This window comes from Lissotriton helveticus, chromosome 3_2, assembly GCF_964261635.1.
Source record: "Lissotriton helveticus chromosome 3_2, aLisHel1.1, whole genome shotgun sequence".
NCBI lineage: Eukaryota > Metazoa > Chordata > Amphibia > Caudata > Salamandridae > Lissotriton > Lissotriton helveticus.
The window spans coordinates 228450463-228472169 of record NC_136062.1 but is presented as its reverse complement, the minus strand read 5'-3'; the positions used below and the strand labels follow the sequence as shown (position 1 = coordinate 228472169).

Genomic DNA, 21707 nt, shown 5'->3' with positions numbered 1-21707 from the left:
GGCCTAATAGACACTTGGAAAACCTCAATATTGGTCCCTATATTCAAAAAAGGGGACCGAAATAGTCCATCTTGTTATAGACCGATATCACTCCTGGACTCGCTCGGGAAGATCGCAGGTCGAATTCTTCTCGAGCGACTCCAGGATTGGACAACAACTCACAACACCATTTCGGCAATACAATATGGGTTTTGTGAGTGACTAGGCACAGTGGACCAGGCATTAAACCTGTCTCTATTGGCAGGAAAATACGTGGAGGCCAAGGGGACAGCGTTGCACATGGTTTATGTTGATTTATCCTCAGCGTTCGATTGTGTTATACACTCGAAGCTGTGGAAAATCATCTTAGCTATGGGTGTCGATCCTCCGGTTGTGGACTTCTTACGGGAACTGTATACCAGAACAACTGCAAGAGTAAGATTTGGGACTAAAGGACAGCTCACGGAAAGTTTTAGGGTGGAAAAGGGGGTCAGACAGGGATGCGTTCTGGCCCCTTTTTTATTCACCCTGTACACTAATGGGCTAGAGACTGCCGTGCTATTAGGAAGTAAAGATCTTCCCTCAATCGGTCGTCGGCAGATACCAGCTTTGTTGTATGCCGACGACGCGGTTATACTAGCAAGAACTCCTGTTGAGCTGCAGAGAGCACTAGACAAATACTGTGCCTTTATGACGAGTCTAAATCTGACGCTTAATGTAAAAAAAAATACACCATGCACACAGGCAAGAAAACCAGAAAGACAAGAAGCTTGTATGTAAAGGGTGAGGCACTGGACAGGACTGCAACATATCCATATTTGGGAATTGTAATTGATGAAAAATTTAAATGGAAGCCAGCGATAAATGCAAGGAAACTAGCTTTTCTAAGAGCAACAACGGCATTAAAATCGTTTGCTCAAAAACTGGGTCAGAAACCAACATCAGAACTGTTAAAAATATATAATGCAAAATGTGTCAGCACTGCCACGTACGAAGCTGGGATATGGGGGTCAGCGAATGTGGAGGAATTGCAAATAATTGAAAACTCCTTTGCAAGATACTTACTGGGCGCACCGAAGAGCTCCTCCACATATGCCTGCCACTTAGAACTGGGCATGGACTACATAACTGACACCATAAAAATTCAACCAGTAATGCTGTGGCGCCGAATTTGGGTTACAGAACAATGTCATCTAACAAGATCAATTATACAAGGTATTCAGTCACTTGATCATTGTAGAAAAATAAAATGGTTAGTATATGTCAAAGCCTTACTGACCGATTTAGGTTTTGAAAATATTTTGCTGAGCCGTCAACAATTGCTGTGATCTCAAAGGCAGACTTAAAAAAAGCTTGTTTGGCGCATCTGGGCCAAACACGCCTGTTAACAGAGATAGGGAAGCCCTCTGTCCAGCAGGCCTTACTAGCTCAGACTGTGTTTTCTGTCGAACCTTATTTGACAGCGCCGAGACGCCTACGGGTAATTGCATGCGCTCTACAAATGCCATTAAATAAATTAAATAAATAAATTTGATGTACAGTCTAACCCAATTCGAAAAACTGTTGCTGACACGTTTTAGATTTAACATGTTTCATTTAATGGTTTCTTTCCCCACGCATAACGACTGGTCGTCAAGAACAATCCCATGTCCCTGTGACTCTGCATCCCCACAATCGACTATACATACTATTCTCTTCTGCAAATTTTATGCAAGACCACGATCCCGCTGGCTACTCCCAATACTGAAAATCTGGGGCCTGCGTCAATGTCGACCAGCATATGTGGCGCTCCAATACCTTGAAAACGAAGTCATTGCAAAATCGGTGGCTTGCTTTTTGAAATTTTGCATACGCCATCGTCTAAATCTCTGATATAAGCGACTTAACTTTGTTGTATAACAGGTGTTTTTTGACCCCACTGCAACGAATGTATGTTGTGGCTACGACCTAATGAATTGATAATATGAGAATAGAGATTCATATGAATATTGTTTTAAAAGATTTTTTTGTTTTAACTGAGATAACTGTATAAATCTATTTTGTTTCTATGTCTGAACTTTTATGGTATTTCTGCAATTATGGAAAACCGAATAAAGTTGGTTTTGATTTGATTTGATTTGAGTTGTTTCTGCACAGAGCGTTTTGGGGTGATCCATCAAGGGTAAGCTGAGAAAAAAAGTATATAGTTATAGTGTTTTTATTTATTCAAAACGTTCATGTTGTCACTAAAATATGCACCTAACTATAACGTTATTTTAACCATTTTTTCTGTGAATTTCTACGTTTTTTAAAACAAAAACTGATCTATTACACCTAACTAGAATGTTACTTTAGCCTTTGTTTTTTCAGAGAATATATATATCAGAACTCTAGCTCCTGGTCTGCCGATCCGCAGCAGGACACCCAGGCACGGACCTCAACTCGCTCCAAAATTACTTCAAACAGCTCGAGTATTGTGCAAATGCAGTGAAAAGTTTATTATTCCAAAATATCCACAAATTAAACAGGCATAGTGCCTGCCATGACGAGTTTCGTTCGCCACTCGCAAATGTTTTTGAGGTCTTTAAGGACTTGAGACTCTATCATCTCACTGCCAGTAATGTCAACACAGAATCAATTGGCAAGATATATGGTACTTCGGAATTGCAACAGTCTCTGTCGAGAGAGGAGGCAATTGGACACTGAAACTGAGAAGACTGGAGTCGCGTCTGATCATTAGATTTAAGACTAATGCTCCTCACGGCTTGAACAGAGATCAGGAGCTACATATTCATTTATAGGAGGCACCCATGGACAAAGTTAAAAGAATGTGTTTTGATTGATTTAATCAGTAGGGTACTAACCCACAATTGTGAAATGAATGTAGCACATACGAGAAAATGTCACACACGTATTTCAACACAGAGGTATTAACCTGTAATGGGTACCAACCCATGAACAGGTATATTCAATATGAAATGGAACCCTAAAAGGACTACCTGTGAGGTTGGGGAATAACACTAAACAGGCAATAGAAGCCAGCAATATGTAGGTACAACCCACAAGTGTGTATCAACAATAGGTAAAAGCACCCCAACAGAACTATCTGAGAGGATGGGGAACAATATTGAATATATAGCAGCACAAGCCAGTATTGTGTGGGAATTACAAAATCCGAACGAATCAGAATAAAAAATAATGCATTAATATAAATTAATTGACTATTGATGAACCTCATGGGGACCCCATATGATATGCATGAAACAAACTAATACATAATCTAAATATTGAATGTGAGAGACATTTGTGATCAGTAAAGAAATAAGAGTCCCATAATGCCTCAGAATGGGCTGATATGCCAAATGTATAAAGTTGGAGAGCAAGGATGGACTCACGAAAACTGTGAGAAAGAATATTTGTAAGTCGAAACGTCGGTGATGGTGGTGGTGGAGACTGTGTTTTGAATAAACAAAACAGTCTACAGGACAACTGATGCTTTACTGATAAAACAACATTTTGGCAGTAAGCTCCTTCCTTCCTTACGCGTTTCAGCTCCTTTAAATCTTGATCACAGGTGGGTAGTGTTTAAGCAGTGATGTCACATGACTGTATGCATCCTATAGAACTACTCAGTTTTCCAGTAGTTCTCTCAATACTGCCAAACCCATAATGCACTTGATTTAAAAGCAGATACTCCGTTATTGTGTAAATGCTGCAATTCCATTTTCCCAATAAAGTTCAAATTTCGGGGACAATGCAGTTGAACTTTCATCTGCGAATGCTTACAATGTGCAAAATTGTCCATTGTTAAACAATGCAATACTGCCACTTGCTTGCAACCTTTGTTCAGCTACTGTTTGCCTTTCAATCCATTATGGTGGAAACAGTGTTCCTCCACATTCCCTTGCCAAGCAGTACCTTCCCTTCAAATATTGGATATTTCCATACCTCTTATACCTGGTGTTCTCAGCGGGCGGGTCTGGCACCCTTTTACAAAGCATCAGTTGTCCTGAAGATCTAGGTGTGCGGCGTGCTTCTTTCCTGGCAACAACAAAGGTATTTGGATTGATGCGGGGAACTCCGTCCCTGAAGGCCGAGGCCACCCTTTGGAGGTTAGGGCTCTGACACAAAGTTACTGGTAGCTGATGTGTAAGAGGGCACCAGTTGACGATTATTCATGAAATCTTCAAAATGAGTTTTCCAGTTACATCAGCTGCTGACTGGAAAGTTTTGGAATGATCTGTCAAGCGGGGGCAGAGAAAAAGGGGAGGTCTCAAAATGCGTTTTCCCCATGCAGTTTCCCATAGCGATTTTAGACACGACTACAGCCTGCTTCGCTGAACAAAATCACACCAAATCTGCAGAGAGCCACATCTTGATCCAGAAAGAGTGCTTTTTGTAATTTGGTGTAAGACTAATTTTGGAGTTATTAAAGTAAAAAGATTTACGTATGTCTAGAGCCGCAGATCCACTGTGGATCCACCATAATGGATCTGCAGATCCACTGCAGCGTATCTGCAGATCCATGGGCCAACAGCAATGCCGTGATTGGCTAGGTGCAACCTGACAGGAATGGTGTGGCCACGATTTGGGATTCGGTTCCCAGGGAAAAACAGCATTTAAAAGTGATAGAAGGGGCCAGGTTAGAGGTACCCTGACCCCAAGGGACTGATTGAGGGGCCTGTGAGGGACCCCTCATGGGAAAGAAATTGTCCAAAAATCTTTTTGTTTAGCGTGTGAGGATCCGCAGAGCTACTGCGGTGCTCAGAGCGACCCCCTGTGTGTTCTGTGGTGGTTCATGAATCCAGACCCCAATTTAAAAACACAGGCACCCACTCACAAACCTAGACACCTACTCATAAACTCACTCACAAACTCACACACCCATGCAACCACTCACATACCCACTCAGACACCCATAAAGCCACTCAGACACCCACAGCCAGACCAACAAAACCACTCACACACCCACTCACAGATCCACTCAGCCACTCACACAAGCAGTCACACACCCACTTAAACACCTGCACAACCACTCACACACCCATTCAATGACTCACAAAACCAATCACAAGCTCACTCATATATGCACACAGACACTTACATATGCACTCACACACCCACCCATCCACTCACACCCACACACAGACACCAAAAAATACTCACACACCCACTAACAGACCCACAAAACCACTCACACTCACAATCACACACCTACTTACACAACCACCCATACAGCCACTCACACCCCTCACAAACCCACTAAACCACCCACACAGACACTCACACACCAAGTCACACACCCAGACAGCTACACCCACTTACAAATCCACACAACCATTCACACACACACACACACATATAGCCACCCAAACACATACTCACACACCCACACAGTCACTCACACATCCACTCACACACCCAGATACAGGTATTGATACACTTGCAAATTGCAGTAGTGTATAATGTTATTAAGTGTGTTATTGTTTTAGTATGAAAGTGTACATTATAACCAACAGAGTCCTTGTTTAGCCGAGGATTCAGGATGGATGACTTTCATAGATGCAGAACCATAATGTAAATTTGAAGAAAAGAAAGACTTGGTGCATTGCATTTATAGAAAGGCTACATAAGTTACCTTAACTTAATTTTTCAATGTTTCGTTTTTAAATATATAATAAGGTGAATGTGTGAATAAAATGTATTTATAAACGTGTGAAAATGTATAATATTAAATTGAACTTATGGGTCAAATTGTGGTACAATTTATATTTATTTTAAAAAACTGAAGTTTGCTATAAAAATAAATGTTACAGGGACGCTATAGTTGGAAAATAGCATTACAGAAACATAGAAATTCACATTTACTGATTAAAACCAAAGGTTACAGGAACGTTATAGTTAGGATATAGAACTAAACAAACCTTAGAAATTGTCACTGACCATGTCATAAGTGATGCAATATGTTAGGTCATAGGCACTGCTTTGTGAGGGGGGTAAGTTATAGTTAGCTCAAGTAACTATAGCTCATGAATTTCTATGGTTTTGTGTATGTAAAATCTTAACCTAATTATAACTTCCCTGTAATCTTTGTTTTTTTCAGTGAATATATATATGTATATATATACACACACAAAAGCACATACACACACACACACACACACACATCAGGAATTGCAGAGTAAAGGCATGTGTTGTTAAGTCCTAAAGCCCTGTGAGGTATTACAACACATTTTAAGCCAAGACTTTTTAATATCAATTCAGAATAAGTCTTGATACTTATGGTCCTCCTGGCAACTGTCCAACTGACCCCGGTCCACCTGATCTAAAATTTTCATGACGCCTTTGCGCAGGTTATTAATGATTTTGGTTTGGGTTCTGCTTGCTCTCCTTATCCTTTTGGATCTAGTAACCCTGGTGTCCCTGGTGGTCCTAGCCATGTTAATGACCCTGGTCCTCCTGGTGATTCTCCTCTTTCCCAGGAATCACCTGCAAGAATATCACTCATGTTTTTTAGTAGGTTCCAGGTTTTTAGACTGGGATTGAGAAGCTATGATGGACAAAAAGTGAGAGGCCAGCAAGTATTGCATTCAACTCGCTGACGATTTAAAAGGCCTTGTCCCCACATTTATGATCAACAGTATTTTAAAAGCATTAAGTAAAACAAGATCTTCAGGTGCACCTGGCCCAAATGCTCTCCTGGCCCAATTGTTTGAAGAAGACTTGGCATTATGGCCCGCAATACTCTCCTCACTGTTCACAACTTGCGCCAAACTCCACCAAGTGCCTGACAGCTGGAGAGGTTCAATATTGTATTTTAATTTTTAAAAAGGGCAACAGACAAAACCTCACCAACTATCGGCTGATAGCCCTACTGGACATTGAGGCCAAGAACTACGCAGCTGCACTCTTAAAAGATCTAGATACCTGGGCAACAACAAATGCAATAATTCCTTTCTGCTAAACCGGCTTCAGAACCAACTCCTCCACACTGTATAACATAAATACTCTATCTTATCTTGCACACCAGGCAAAAAGCAAGAAGACAACAGCTCTCTACGCATGCTCCGTGGATTATTCATTTGCATTCAATCTGAAGGACAGATGTATTTTATGGAGAAAATTCCAGTTGTGGGGTATTCCTAGTGGTCTTCTTAATGCCATCATATCATTATACACATCAACCTGGGTGAGGGTCAAATTGTCAGATACAGCGTTAACTACGAAGATTGACACAAATCAAGGGCTAAAGCAAATGTGTGTCCTTGCTCCAATGTTGTTCAATTTACATACAGTGGACATGTCCCGGGAACTTAACAACTTTAACTTAATCCCTCCAAAGATAGGCAATACTACGATCACAATATTGCAATACGCGGATTACATTGTCCTGCTTGACAACTCAAAAATAGGACTCCAGAGAGCATTAAATTGTCTTCATTTATATAATAGAGCAAACAAGTAGTAAACAAATCCAAAACAAAGGTGTTATCATTCAGAAGGACGCTAAAACAAACAAGCAATAACTGGTCACTAGGCCCTTTAAAAATCTCAGGAGCTAAATTTTATAACTATCTGGGCGCATGGTTTTCTGCAAACGGCGCACATTCAACACATAAGCACCACTTAAAGGATAAGGCAGCATTAATAACCACCAGACTTTGCCAGCTGCACACAGCCCTGGAAAGCTCCTCCTCAGCCCCAATCAGAAAAGTTCTCAGGGCTGCACTACATTCTGCAATTACATACGGCAGCGAGGCCTTTCTGGGTCAACTCCTTAAAACCATCGACAAATTACACCTAAAAATGTACAAAAGAGTGTTTAAATTGCCCCATTACATCAGGGGACCCCTGGTGAGACTTGAATTTGGCCTGGAGGGTATTGCATGGTCTAGCATGGTTTTAAAAAAAAATACTTTCATAGATGCACAACGGCGTTGCCAGGCGCCTTGAAATTTATTTTGCTAGACATATTCAAGTACAAAAACAATCTGTGGTCCACCTATTTAACGATGGTAGCAACAACTCTACAAATCGATCTGACTGTTTTAAACACCTCAATTACGTATACCGCAGTAAAAAGTATAATGAAAAAACAAACAAAATTACTCTTGAAGACCACAGACTTGAAAAACGTTAAGTCCACACCATCAATAAGGGCCCAGGCAGCATCATACAACGCCGATAGCCAAATGGGACTCCAAGCACAACCTTACCTCAATTGTTCAATAGGCAAAGTTTGCCTGACACAGATCTTGGCAGCAAGGTTGCTGGCACTACACATCAAAGACTTAAACCCCAACTGGCCACTGCTTTCTAAAATAGTCAAACGTAGGCTTTGTGGCTACAAATCGAAAACTTTTCTGCACCTACTTTGTAGCTCCCCTACGTTGCTAGACTTCCGGCGATCCTTTAAGGCCATTATTTTTAAGTCACAGTATAGGAACATGTAATCATTCAATGAACTGGATTTTTTAGCACTATGGTTCCCTTCAAATTGGCAAGGATAGGCAAATTCTTTAAAGCTGTGCAGGACCTTCTCAAAATTTCACAACAAAGTACTGAGATGGTTGTGAATCAATAATACTCAGTTTATGCACCATGGGCATTAGGCATTGTAGAACTGGTTCACTTTATAATTGAGTATTAACATCTGTTAAGCATTTTCTCCATTCTTGTGGTGGATTTAAAGTTATTTTTATCTTTCTTATAAAAATATTTTAAATTAGCTATAGTATAACATATTGCAAACAGTATATTTATTTTAATGCCGCTTGTTTACCCCGAGTTTTATTTTTTGGGCACAACGTGCCAGTTATCTTATAGGGTATTGGAAAGAACCATTACTCTTTTTATTCTCCTTTTTGAACTCTATGCTTTCTTTATAAAATGTCTTATATTGTCATGGTTTTAAGTAATCTAAACAATACATTTTGATTGACTTGACTATTGCATTGAACATTATTTCTGTTACTTTGTGGGTGATGAACTCTGGCACGTTCACCTTTTGAAAACACTGAGGAGATCTATGCTTATGTGTGCAAATTTCAGGGTATTGACAAAACAAATACTCTGGTGATTAATGCTTTTGCTGGAGAGAAATATATGTGCCTTCTCTTGTCACACGTTAGAGGTATCATAAAATTGCCCAAATGGTATATGCTTGTATCAGAGCATAGGTGTAAGTCTTGTGTTTGTATTTATATAGGATATCTCAGCGGATTGATGCTTTTGTTGAAGATATTGTTGGTTACCTGCAAGTTATGAGGTAGATTTCCAGCATTATAGGTAAGTGAGGTAAGATAAGTAAGTTATGCACTCGCATCAATGTACTCTGTGTAACCCACACGGTATACATTTTGTATCGTGCAGATATTTTTCCCAATCTATCATTAGTTGTATGTTTTTAAATGCTTTCATTTTGGGAAGTTATAAATTAAATAACTAATAGAGTAATTACACAAACAGTTACAACTTGCATTCTTAAATGACATGCAAAGAACTACACATCTTGAAACACTTCCAAATCTTAGTTTGTCGTCGTGTTGCAACTTGTAAAGTGATGTGCTGGCTGTCTTTGTTTTTCTCTAACTGTGATAGTTGTCTGCGTTCTACAACAAGGTGTGCTCCTTTGACGTACATCTTCTCACAGCCTGATTATATAGGTAGAGCTGCTAATTTCTTTTAGATGCACTAAAGCCCAGCTGTAAAGTGAAGTTGGTGTTTGTCCTGATGCTGGAGCACCTCTAATTCAGAGGATGAAAAAATATGATCACACCCCCCTAACCTTATGGAACTTCACTGGCTCTCCTTGCCAGACAACAACATCTTGAAAACCAGATGTATCATCTACAACCAACACCCCCTATTATCTAGCAGGCAAGTTCACCATCTCTGTTTGCCCTGGACAAACTTGCAGCAGGACACCATCACAGTGGAGGCAAGGAGGTGTACAATACAACAGGCCTTTGCCATCTATGCACCCTGGCTCTGGAACAACAACACCATATTCCTCAGAACTGTCCCAACCCTGGCCCAATTCAGAAAAGAGTTGAAGACACGCCTCTTTTAAAGAAATACAGTAACTGTCCAAAAGCATACTGTATTATATCCATTTGATGCTGTACCTCACTCCACTGCCTTTGGCTAGGTTCGTGCTATACAAATACTACATTCACATACCCACAACATTGCCTATGACGTTGAAAAGTGGTACATATTTGTGCAAGGAGATGTCTGCAGCCACTGGCTGCTCACGGAGACATCCTAATGAACCACTCCCCCCTCATGCTGTCAGCCGATCGGTTTTTATGCGACCTAATGAGGCTCTGGCGCGAGGCTACCTGGGCCTTTAACGCAAGCAGGGCTCTCTGGTACCTTGTCGAGTTATTTTAGTTCAGATCCATAGCCGGGCAGTGAGTGATGGGTCCTCTGGGAGCTGGCAACATAAGCTCGCTGCCTCTGCTCCTGACAGGCTGTTACTGAGATCTAACCTTTGTTTAGCCCTAGATGTTTGGTCTCCTTTGTTTTATTATGCTTCGATTTAAGCACCGTACGTTGATCTCTTGCAGAGCCGGTGTCCTAAGGCGGTGGCTCGCACAGCGTTGACTGGCTGCAGTGCTATATTTCAACAAGCAAAAAATCAGTACCACAATGCGTTTTATAGCAGTTGTTAAAATAAGGTGATAATGCAATAGGGTTTAGACCGAGATGCAAATGTTAAGCCAACACCAGGGACAAATAAGCACCTCAGGGACTCCTGAACTGACATGCTACACAATTTATAGATTAACCACCTTTCTACCCGGGGCTTTAAGTGGGCCGGGTCTTGCCGGTGCTCAGCACCAGCAGTTCTAAAAAGGAGGTGCTGAGACGCATCTCTCAATTTTTTCCCTCACCCTCAGAATAAAAAGAAAAATCTTAACTCTGCAGCTGTGCCACCCTACGTTGCCCTTGAGGTAACTTCAAAGAGACTAGTTATAGTTCTTTTCCACACTCATAATTTCAGAATTAAATAATTTTAATGTTCTATACAACAAAACCGTAGCTTTTGCCTATTTATCTTATGCTGCTAACAAACAATGACAAAGTCAATAGTCCTGGCTTGTTGTAGGTATAATGTTACTTGTTGTATCATATATCTGGATGCAATGACAGGAACAGCAAAATACCAGTCTGGTGGCACACCATGCTAAGTGCGATTTTGTACTTTAACCGAGTTTAAGCCACGCCCTTAATTACATCCACCACGCCCCTTGGAGAGACCCACCAGTTGTTTCATCCCACTTATAGCCTCGTCTGTGGCCCAAAACACTGTTTATAATCTCACAGAGAAAATCAGAGCTTACGTCATTGCTGGTGTTACTGATGATAACGTCACCAGTGAAGACATTAACTCACCAGACCCTGCTGTGTATGCCCTATTAACATTTATGCAGCACTAACATGAAATGGCCTAAGAGCCTGTGTTCGGCGCATACAGGTGTATTAATATGAAAAGCATGGATCAAAAACTTGGTGCCTGAGATATGAAAGGGTTTTACACAGTCTTTCCCTATGGGAAAAGAGTTGATACAATAGGGCCATAGACTGGGGGGAAAGCATAGGCTTAAAAAACTCTGTTGACAAAATATCTACCACACATAAATATCTGCTAGCATGCACTCAGGCCCGCTATCAGGCACTTGTCCCCAAATGCACTAATGGCTGGACTTAGTAAATTATACCATTTACACCACTCCTAGAATAGAAAGAAAATGAGTGGGACTGGATTTAGTAATTTAAACGGGCCAGGAAGATATTTGGAGGTAGATGTCTTTGAGTCTCCATTTTTAAATATATATGTTTTACCTCTTTTCTCGTGGAAATGGTATGTCATAAACTCCTGTGTGTTGCTTGAGAAGGGTATTGTGAAAGCAGGGCCGTGGCTTCCATTGGTGCATCAGGTGCAGTAGCACCATAGCCCAGAGGCCTGAGGGGCCCACTGAAGCCTGTTTATTGCTGTCTTTTTTCAATCAAAACAGCGGCCAAGTGACCCATTGCTTTGCTTGTACTAAGGCAAGTGCCAAACTGGCTACGCTACTTACTCAAAAACACACCCAGCTCCTGCTTTAAATAAGAACAGAGCCACAGGTGAGTCCTACATGTCCTATGTCCTTGTATGTAGCAAAAGGAGGCTTTACCTGAAGGCTTTACCTGAAGTACAATACAAAAAGGTGTGACTCGTGCACAGTTCAGAAGGAGGGTAGAGGGAATGGTGTGGTAAGAGACATCACAAAGACAAAACAAGGTTTAACTTGTTACCTTTATTTGTTATTGTGCCCCAAGGCATGCCACATCCATCTGGCTCAGAGTCCGACTGCAAATGACTTGTTGCCGTTCGAATCCCCGCCACTGTCCCCTCCATGCACATGTGAAAATACAAATAACAACATTGAGGAGTGTCTCAATGGATGGATGCCTCGAGACACACTACATACATCACATCGCCTTTCCCTTTTTAAAACCCAAAAACAAATTCACTAAATATACATTAAATTGCAAACATGAAAATAATGCATTAAAATGAAAAGTCCTTAAATACATATTAATTTGCAATTGTGAAAACACCATATTAGCACGCTATATTGTCTAGTACCTTATGAAGTCATCAATTCAATTCAATTCAATTCAATGTGTATTCATTATGATTTGGAATTCCGAAGAATTCCACAAAAAAATACATCTTAAAAACAACATTACATTCCATAAAAATTGCCAATCTAAATTCATCATATAATTTCATATAAAAACACAAATGAGCATATCAGTAGCAGCCATTCTAGAGGTTTCCCAGTGCCAGAAGGGATGAACCATGAATAGTCGGATTACCATACATGAATTCTTACAGACTTATAATGCTTTCATTTTGGGAAGTTATATAATCTAATACTATCTTAAAACATTCAGAATTAAAACTTATTGTAAAGTGCAAAGATTTAAAATTCGATATACAGTACTAGATAATGAACGGAATAACCATGTAATGAAAAACAATAATTTGCCTATTCAGTAAACTGTACTGTGTAACCAGCAGCATAATGACAGTGTAAAAGTAGTTCAATACTATAGACTCGCCTTTTTCAGCGTGAAGTACACAATAGTTAGGAGCAAAACAAGGATTTAGTAAGGTATCTGAGATCCTACAGAATGAGTAACTAGCAGCAAAAAAAGTTTGTAAGAGTGCACATGCTTGATTGCAAAAATAGTAAATCAGCCTAGGAGACCGAAGGGTCGAGAAAGTGCAAGTGCTCAGTGCATACATATTAAAAAGATCCTCACGGCTTTAGTATATATTTAAAAATTGTTTAAAGAAACTAAAAATTTTGAAACACATAAGTTCATATGGGGGAGACAGCAGACAATTTCAGGCCTCTTCTGCTGTGGTGATATTATGCTTTAAAAAACAATTCCTTAGGTATCTACAACGTGTTGATTGTAATGCGGGACAAACAAATAAAACATGATTCAGGTCTTGTATACAGGAATTACATAAATGACAATACCTTTTGTGTCTAGCAATACCCTCCCAGGCTCCTGTTACAATTCTTAGGGGGAGTAAATTCAATCTAAGTAGCATAATCACTCTGCATACTCAATGTTTAAGATTCCATAAAACATACGTTTGTTTTTTTTTGTCAATACTGCTCCCCACAATACAATCTATATTTCTATTCTCTGAGCACATTTTAATATCTCTTTCATGAGAAACCCAATAGATTGTTTTATAATTATAGTTTTCAAAGCTCTTTTGCAAAGAACCGCCGTCCATCCTTATCTAAACCGAACATTGTTAAGGCTTTTAAATTATTCCTAAAAAGAGCACTCTTTTCTTTCATATTTACAAATAAACCAAATTCAAGCACAAGCTCTGCAATACATGCCGCGCAATTCAAATTGCATATTTTGTGCCAGATTTGCCCTACCACTTTCTCGAAATTGTCCCACTCTTGTGCATGTATTGTTTTGCTGGGGTAGCTCTGAGTTGTTGGGATCTTTATTTTATTGACCGATATAATGTGTGAGAAATGTCTTTTCCCACAGTGTGTGTACAGATGGTTAATTGCAAAGGTTTGTGAGATTTCTTTGCCTTTGCAGTCGTCCGTATGACTATTAGCTGAGCACCTATTTGTAAATATTTTTCCTAAGTATGGATAAAATGTCACTATTTTCGATTTCCCAAAAACCAGTGCAATTTTTTTTTACCTTACATTCTTGATGACTAGAAATCATGACTTTACTCTTTAAAATATTTATTTTTAGAAAATACTCTTCTGTGTACCTAATCAGCTCAGCAAGTCGTCTTTGTAGTCCGATTGGGGTTAAATCCATTATTATGGTGTCATCTGCATATAGCAGACAGCTCAGCTCTCAGTTTCCTAATTTAGGGGGTCCCCTTTACCGAGCCCCACTCTTCTTGGCAAATCATTAATATAAATAGAAAAAAGTAAAGGGGCCAAAAGGCACCCCTGCTTCAACGCATTATTGGTTACTATTTTCCTTGCGAGGCCTTGTCCCCCCCCCAATAAAGCCTGAGTCCAAGTGGAGGAGTGAAGAGCAATTATTAATCGTAAAAGATTCCCTGGTATCTCCATGGTGACCAATTTCCTCCACGGCTTCCCCCAATCTACCCTGTCGAATGCTGTGGAGAAATTTATAAAAGCCGAATATAACGGCATACCCCGTCTTACTGGATATTTTTTAGTTAAAGTTTGCAAAATGGTGATATTATCCAGGGTGCCACTATTTTTACGAAATCCTGTCTGTTCCAAAGGGATAACATTATTTCCAAATGCCCACTCTTGCAGATGAGTGAGAATACTCTTTGCAAACAATTTCCCGGTTGCATCCAGGAGAGAAATCTGTCTAAAACTGGCAGAGGAATTTTTTGGACCCTATTTATATAGTGGAACTAATATACTTCCCTTCCAGGATTGTGGTATATCACCATGGATATAACAATGGACGAACAACGGTTGCAGAAATTTCGCACACTCTTCACCATCCTGTTTTATTATGGCTATTGGTACATCATCATGGCCCATTGCGCTGGAATATCTTGCCCCTTTAATATAACCCTCAATCTCCAAGCATGACGCTGCACCATAGTCACTCCCCGCAGTCCGGGTAATGCTAACCTCTTGATTCTGCCCAACAGCGAGATTTGACGTATAAAGCTGGGAAATATACATGGACCATTCTGCTTCTGGGATTACAATAGGTTTTGACTTCTCTCTCCCATCACAAAATTTTGCTATCAGTGCCCAATACTTCCTAGTGTCCCCAGAAACAGCCACCTCTCGAAGTCTAATCCATTTTGCGTCTTCAGCCCTCCTACGATCCGATGTCATTTTCCTTTTCCATACCTGTTTCAGTCGGATGTATGACATTACAACGCATGGTTTTACCACGCATGCCTTTACATCGCAGTTTTTACAACGCATGCTGTTACAATGCATAGCGTTAAGGGGTGCTGGATAGTGAATAGTTTAATTTACTATTCCAACTCCAGTCCCCATGGATAGTAGGGAAGGTGTTGGATAGTAAATTAAATCTATTCCCTATCCTAGAGCGCCCACCAATGCTATGCGTTGTAATAACATGCGTTGTAATAGTTGCGTCGTAAAGGCACTGCGTGGTAAAAGTTGCGTTGTAAAGGATGTTCACCGTTTCAGCCTACTTATTTCTCTTTGCCTTTGTATCGTGGGCTTCCTAAATTGGTCTCTAATTAAACCATTAATTTCCCAATTAAATTTTTTAATTTCCCATGGTATTATTACTAATGGAGTAAAACTAATGACTTGCTTCTTTCTTCCAAAAGTTCTAATTGCAGCCAAGACTCTCTCAAACCTCTGAACCGGGGTTTCTTGGATGAAAATAAAGGCAGTATTTTCAAAAAAGACCCTCTTAAAATTTGGAAGCAAATTATTTGACCAGCAAGTACGCCCATTAATAAGATTATATGAGACCTTTTCGTCCCTCTGATTCCAGAGTTCAGGATTCTCAATTTCTATGTCAATTTTTACAGCTAAAGTACTATGGTCACTCATATTTGTGGCAGATACCTTAAATTGTGTACATACATTAAATAATTGAAGAGATACTGCCATGTAATCAATTAGGGAGTGACCATATGCACCCCGGAAGGGGGAGTCCTCTGGAAATCTACCGTTTAACATTACAAGGACTAAACTTCTAAAATTTTGCAAATGTAACAAGCCTCATTTGTCTGACCTTAGATGGTCCGGCAATTCAGAATCTGGGATGGCCCATACCTCCTCCAATTCCGGGTTAGGAAAAGACATAACTGTACTATTGGATAATTTAGCGTTAAAGTCACCCACCATCACTATACGTGAGCATTCTTCATTTTTACTTACCTTTGCACAAAAGTACAGATTAAGTTGACCAATACGTTCGACGCTCTCCCTGAATGAATATGCACGTTTACCAGTAAAAAAGAAATTGTTTGCCCCGAGTTATCTTCACCAATCCTCAACTTTACTCGGATACAGCATTTTGAGGGGTGCTTATAAATCACAGATCCCATCTTATGTCACAGCTAAGTAAAATAGCGGAACCTCCACTTGCGTGCCCTTTTACAGATTTTTTTGCTGTACAACAATACACAAAAATTCTCAAACTGAAAATCCTCCCTCATCCACGTTTCCTGGAGGCAAATTATTTTGGGGTCAAATTCTAATAGTGGTTTAATCTTGCAACTCGTTTTTCCTACACCCGCTACATTCCAGGATAGGATTCTTCCCAATTGGCTACCCCCACACTTTGGGCTTTGTGGTAGATATTTCTGACCCATTCAGGGTACTAGCAACCCAGCAACCCAGCAACCCAGCAACCCAGCTCCACTTTGCTACCTCATCCTCCACATTGGGACTACTAGGCCTTTGGGCTTCAGGGCCTAAAATGTTAATTTCTCTGTTTCCCAGGCTTCTCCCTACTGTTATTTCAATGTCTTTAAGGTTTATAGGGATCTTTGCGCCCCTATAGTTAGAGAACCCATATCCTTGCATCTGATTAATTGTTCCTGAGCTTTCTGATGGAACTCGTCAGGGGGATACACTAGAAATCACATCTATATCTCTTTTTCTAAAGCAGTCTACATTAGCTATTACTAACGTTGAAACTACTCCTGACTGACGAAAATGTAACTCTAGTAATTGAAGGTGTGCTTCTGCAGTCTAAGTAGACCGTCTCAAGGTCTTTACTTGTTATTGGACTCAAGTCCTTTATCTCTGTTACCAACTGTAGAAGGGCACTTCTATTTAATAACATTGGTTCAATTTCAAACAGAGAGACGAAAAACAAGGTCCTGCTCACCTGCCTGACTCCTGGCCCTGTATTCCTTATTGACCTATTACCGGGCTGCCCTAATACCGTGTCCCTCTCTAACATGCCCCTATTACTGTTAAAACTGTGAACAAGTCCCCCTCCCCAACTGTCCCCTGGCCAGAATCAAACCATGCTGGAAGAGTATCCCGTCCACGGGAATGGAAAGGGGCACCTCGGGTAGCTAAATCTTGATCTATCACAGGCTCATATAAGTATTCCATTATGTTTCCAGATATGGGGTCTCTACTTATCTCATAATTTATCCCAATTCCTTCCTGGCCCTCCTGGCTCTGTTGGTGAGTCAGCACCAGGTTCGAACAGATCGACTGGTTATCATTATCTTACCCAGTTTTTTTACCCGTATTCAATTTGATTTGCACCAAAGTCCCTGTGTCCCTACTACTTGGAGGGGATTTTGTACTACTTAATTCCTCACTTACTGGAGGGAAACACAATTTTTTCTGTTTCCGTTAAGGAATACGTCGAATCCTGTTCTTCTTCTTACCCCTTCGACCAGGTCTGATATTACTTTCTCTCAATACTGGGGCCTCCCCTAAGGGTGAAGTATCTGAAGTATTTGCTAATTCTTCGATTAACTGTAGGCATGGGTTGTTTGTGTTCCTTTTTTAAAAAATAGCATAGACCCATAATGGGGGAGTTACCGGGGATACTTTTAAATTTAAATTTACCCCTTGGCTGGTATGCTGTGCACTCTCAGGGTGTTTAACTGAGGCTACACTTACAATTGGACTACCTCTGAGTGGGACACTTTTAGAGCCCTCATTCATTTCTTTAGTTTCCCCGTCCACTAATTTAGTGCCACTTATTGGCATCCCGTTGCAAATCTTACATAAGTGACTGGGTACCTCAGGAACCTTTACCAAATTCTTTATGGCTTGCTTGATCTGCTTGATCTCTTAGACCCCTATTAATATGGGCAAGAGGACTTCCAATGAATGATCAGTATTTACCGTGCTTTTTTCTAACAAAGATAAAATTGAGGAGAGAATTCTCTCCAGCGCATAAAAAATCTCTAAGGTTCCCCCCCTCCGCGCATTCTCAAATGAGTTTATAATGTTCTCTGCCCCCTTATCCAGTAATACTCCTGATGTCCCTTCAGCAGAAAATTCTAATAGATGAACATGAGATGAACTAGTAGGTGTACTACTATACAGAGCAGGCATATGTGATTGACCGGCTAAAAAAACGGAGACACTCCCAGTTGCGGATCCCTCTACATGGCGCCTATCTTTTTCATATGCGCCATCAGTTCTTCATTCTTTTCCATTTGTTTAGCAATATTCAGTAGAGTGTAGTCCTCCATTTTCACCTGCTCGGAGCTAAAGCTAAGTTCTGTACGCTGTGGCACTTTTAGCAACAGTTCACGCAATATAGGCGGGGAGAAACCAGAATCAAATCCCTTCGTACTTCTTGGATAGACTTGAGAATTGTCAGAGAAATACTTTTAGCTTGTTCTGGTGCTACCTTCACCAGTTGTCTTTTGTTCCACCAACCTTTCCCTGTGATGAATGGTGCACCTTTGTTAATTTGCTGCCTTTTATGGGCATGGAAAACTTAGATTCCCCTTTTTTAACTTTGCTGGGTTTCCTAATTAAAACCCAGCCTCCATTCAACACATCCATCATGCCAGAACAGCTTTTGCTGTCAAAGTTGCATGTCATGGCTGCGTGCCTCATAAGCATCTTTGATGCGCTCCCTCCTGTACCAGGCTTCCCAATCTTGGCACCACTTTCTTTTCTTTCAACCATGAGGGAAGTAGAGAACTGTGCATCTCCCTGGCTATAATCAGCAAGAAAAGTATGATCCCTGCGGTATAAGGTGGAGAGGTATTGTAATTCCACATCTTCTTTTCGATCAACTCCTTCACATCTACACCTGAAGCTGTGGCAAATTGCATGCCTTCCTTCATAATTTTATTGCCACGCTTCACTAAACTATTAGAAGTGGGCGAGTAAAGCGCCATTATCAAATGTTTTATGTCCTGTTTAGACATGAATTTACATATTCATTCCTATTCAAACTGAGTGCCATTGTGTGTGATGATGACTTTAGGAGCTCCTTCTACTAAAAACACTTTGCTCAGAAATGTAATCGTTGCATCAGTGTCTGGGGGTTTCCTCAAACTCATAATACATCCATTTTGAGAAATAGCCAATGGATAAAATTAAATACCTCATATTGTTGGATAACCCTGAATAAGGTCCAGAAAAATCTGGCCCAACTTTTTTCCATGCCGCGTTCGGAAACTGAGTGAGATGTAATGGTGTTTGACCATTTTTCAGTGCTTATCCAATACTAAACATTCTAGGCACCCATCATTTTAACTTGACTGTCAATAGCTGGCCACCAATAATGTTGTTTCACTTTCATGCAAGTTTTAGTGGTACCTAGGTGGCCTTGGTGTGCTTCACCTATGATTGCACTGCGTAATGCCAGAGGAGGGACGAAGCGGTCACAAGGGAGTACAGTGCCATTTTCTACAGATAACTCCTCTGCAATTTGTGAAAAAGTTTTCAAATCCCCACTCAAACATCTAATTTCTGGCCACTTATGAGTTGTGTACTCAGTAAGTTTTGTTAACATTACATCATTTACACTAGCCTCTGTCCAATCTTTTTCAGTTATGACAGAGTTATAATTTGCTACCCCATGCACCAAAGCTAAATATTCTACATCAGCCATGTGAGAATCATCATCATCACCACCCACTGTGTTGGAAAGTGGGTTATTGATAGGGGTAAGTATGCACCTATCACTTGTAATAAGGACACCATCATGGTATAGGGTCCAGTAAAGGTCTTAGTGAATTAGCCCCTGGCTTAACCCTTGGTAGCTGACAACGAGCAGTCAGGTCTAATTTTGGAGACGCAAGTGTAAAGCATTTTAAAAACACCAATGCATCAAATAAGTTAGACATAACACACAATAAAAACCCCACACCAATTTATAACAATAGGAAATAGTTTTATGAACAAATAGCCACCAACATGACAAACATCCAATGTAGGGAACCAGAGAAATGATTTTTTAAAGATTAACCACTTTATAATGCTTAAAAATATATAGTGCCACTCTGGGACATCTGGTCATGCTTGACGGGAAAAAGTCAAAGTTTGAGGAGCCCTGATCAGATAGGTTAAGCGAGAGGCCTCAGTCAAAATTTTACCTGCAACTTTTCTGGAACTTTTTCTTTCGACATCTTTCAATCTCTTCCCATGTAATTGGGGCTACTAGAGTCTTATTTTGATCAGGTGTAATCTCCATTGTTTGAAGGTCTTTAAAGAACACCTCGGGGGATTCCTCCCCACTGGGAGGTACTTCCTCAGTAAAAAATCTGACGGTAAAAGTTCTGAAATACATTCAGGACTCCTGTTGGAGAGTCCTGAATCTGACCTGACTGATCTTTGATCCTACAAATTCTGTTTGACACCTCCCTCTGTTTTGTAATTGTTTCGCCAGAATTCTACCGGTGTTTTCTCCAAGTTCATACACTTCAGTTCTATATAGCTCATACTTAACAGCAAGCTCTTCCCCAAAATGATGGTGTATTCTAGATTTAATAATAGCAATTAGCTGCTGGCATTCTTCTATATTTTGACCTCCACTGATTTTCCTCATAAGATCTATCTCAGCCGACCTAAGCTGTTCTACCCAATCCCTCATCTTTTACTTTGCAACCTTCCGACGGTAGCTAGAAAAGTTAAGAGTCTCTCCGTGCACGGCCGCCTTAAACCCATCCCACACTATAATTTCTGAAGCCGTGTTTCTGTTAAATTAAAAAAATTCTACTATCTACTTGGCCATATGTTCACAGTATGACTGATCCAACAATAATTTCCTTTCAAAAGTCCACAGCCTCTGGATTTCTGTAGAGCCACTGAGTGGCAGCTCTATGACTATTGGACTGTGATCTGAAATAACCCTTGGGGAGATCTCAACACTTAACCCCTCACCTATTTGACATGATATAAAAAAGTAATTGAGATGGACCAATTCATTATGAAGGACCGAATAAAAAGTGAACCCTGAGTCTACCCATTTATGCCTGTACCAGACATCGACCAGCCCATGCTCCCTAACCAATCCCTGTAGAGCCTTGAAATTTAAGTTTCAATATTTTCTAATAATTTTATGTTTTAAATTATTGTATAATGGTTTATTTTATATTCTAAATTATTGATAAGTCCTAGGAACAGCGATGGGCACTTGCTTTGCCCCTAGCTTTGTCAACCTGTTCCTAGGCTTGTGGGAGAAGGAGATATGTGAAGACACAAGACTTGCCCTAGATTTTGAAAATAGACGACCTGTTCATAATTTGGAAAGAGAGTGAATCGGAAACC

General features: G+C 40.3%; 1 long non-coding RNA gene across 1 annotated transcript in view; it reads right to left on the bottom strand.

Annotated features, from left to right (window-relative positions):
- The window catches only part of LOC144826273 (uncharacterized), a 196249-nt gene extending 181368 nt beyond the window's left edge, over positions 1–14881 (bottom strand). Inside the window, exon 1 of the long non-coding RNA XR_013609751.1 lies at positions 12262–14881. This is a non-coding gene — a long non-coding RNA (uncharacterized LOC144826273). The remainder of the gene's footprint in view (positions 1–12261) is intronic.
- Positions 14882–21707: the final 6826 nt, after the last annotated feature.